Below are 2,549 nucleotides of genomic sequence, written 5' to 3'. Positions count from 1 at the left end.
CTTCTGAGAGATCTTTCTAGTGTATCACAGACCGATCTGATTATTTGTGTTTCATCAGGCTAGATGCAAACTACATGTGCCCTCATCTACCTAATATTAAAATTCTGGAGAGCTGGAACTGCAGGTCGGATGCAGATATGACAAAAGTACAGCAAAACATATAAGCACAGAAATCAAACAGAAACAGAAATCTGTCTATGGATGTAGATTTAGATGATCTACAAAACAGAGGCAACAATGGTAAGAAAAAACTCCCCGACAAGACATGAGGTAGAACTATTAAGAGAAAAAAGACTCCTATAGGACCCTATTCTTATTTAGTGCAATTATGTGTTGAAAATTATATTATACCTTATATTGTGCTTAATGTTATTTCTCACTCACTAAGTAATTCTCTATACTGCTTATCCTATTTATCCCATCCAATTCAAGGAGGATGGTGTCAAGTATTTATTTATTTATTTATTTTAATATATTGTTTTGGGTGCTATAGATACCATACAAAATGATTGTTAAATATGTAAAATTTTAAAGAACAGTTAAAAAAAAAAAAAATATATATAGCTTAATTAGATAAACTTAAAGCCATCAAAACAAAACACATGCAATTGTAAAACTATTATTTAATCCTTTCCATGGCTTTTCTCTGGGGAGGATTATAAGAGTAGAATAAAAATCTACATAAACAATATTAATGAAATAATTTAATTTAATTTAATAGTAAAGTAGTTCTGTATGACTATGCATATCTCTCTTGCTCTCTCTCTCTCTCTCTCTCTCTCTCACTCACACACACACACACACACACACACACCTGCACACAAATCATCAAATCACTATTATGGCATTTACAAATCTATTTTTGAACCTTTTGTACCCAAGCATGTAGGTGCCACAAAGTCTAATAAAAAAACAAAACCTCTTCTTTTAATTGAGAATATAACACAAATTGGGTAAAAAGTGTGTCTTCTGTATTCATAAAGGTGTCAGTCATTTTAAAAACTCCCGTGTTAAACTCAATCTTTCATTTTTATCGCATCTCTGCTGAGAGGATTGGTGTGGCTGTAGCGAAAATGCAAACGAAAAATGACGCATACTTGTGTGAGCTTGTGAGCAGTGCGCTACAATACTGAATACTAATTAGCTAATCATTGTTGTTTATAGTTTCAATATGATAATATGTACAGAGTTGACTTATCGTGTTTTATGATCTGCCACACCTACTCGCATTAAGAAAACTATAGCGAGAAACAGCATTTTCTTACAAAGCCCTCAAATTATGGAATAGCCTTCTAATAAATGTCAGAGATTAAGACGCAGTCTTACTTGGTTAAGTCTAGCCTGGAGATATATTTATTTAACCAAAGCCATTTGTAAAAAGATTTGTTCTCGGGTAAAGGTGCAGATGGAAAAGTGAGTGTGCATATATAGAAAGTTATAGAAAGTTCACTCAGGTTTGTTGACGGTGGAGTGTCTGATTGCTTTACATCTCAGGCAGCCCTCATGTCTGTTCTGGCTTTGCCCTTTGGTTATGCTGCTATATTCAGTCCTGTTGAGGTCCCTGTCCGCATTCTTACTGCTGGCAGTGGATCTCTTTCACAGTTGTATGTCTTAGTGATGGAAAGTTCGGACCATTTTACCCACTCAAATCTTTGAATCTTGTTCAGCAAATTGAATGGATCTTTTTTAAGCACAATAAAAAAATGTAATTATGTCTTACTTTTCTAACATTCACTACTTATGCAAATGTTGATCACACAAAAAACAAGACAAAGAAAAGATAAATTAATTATTTGCCTGGGCCTTGATCTACAATTAGCATATCTGACCTCTTCTCTGACCACTGCTTAACATATGCAGTCTAAGCTGGGAAGAGAATTGATTAGTCATTCGAGTCATTCATTCTTTTGTAATGTGTTGTGAAAGCATTCAATAGAGAACTTAGTTAATAATTTACAACTTTCTTTACAAATAGTTGCATAGGTGGTGTTGTTGTTGTTGTTGTTAATATTATTATTATTATTATTATTATTATTAATATTTACTCTTAGATTTCTGTGATGCATTTCTGGGCTCAAATAATGGTCTCTGTATAGAAACTATGATGTTCTGCATAAGCAATTAAAAAAAAACATCCCCTTAGATGACTCATTCTTACCTAGTCATACTTAAGATTCATTAAAAATAAATGAATCATTCTAGAACGACCGATCACTAGTATGTCTGCACTTTCACCTCAACTCCATACCGAACATGTTGTTGTGTGTCTGTAGTTAATTTTTATTTAATAATAGTTTAAATTGGTGGTAAAAAAGAAATAAACCGAGCTATGAATTGCAAATAGCTATTTGCATCTCCCAAAGCATCCTGTTCTTGGTCTTGCTTTGGTGTTTTGCTTAAACATTTTGCATGGATGCTTTATTTCCATGTACCATGTCTTAAAACAAGCTTGTTGTCATGGCTATTCTGAGGTTGTCCATGATCATATTCTGTACCGAGCATCTAATGATGTCCACCCATTTTACAGGTGTGCATTCAAAGGGGAAACA

This window comes from Clarias gariepinus, unplaced genomic scaffold (genome assembly GCF_024256425.1).
Source record: "Clarias gariepinus isolate MV-2021 ecotype Netherlands unplaced genomic scaffold, CGAR_prim_01v2 scaffold_31, whole genome shotgun sequence".
NCBI lineage: Eukaryota > Metazoa > Chordata > Actinopteri > Siluriformes > Clariidae > Clarias > Clarias gariepinus.
The sequence above is the reverse complement of the archived record's forward strand: the minus strand, read 5'-3'. Positions refer to the sequence as shown.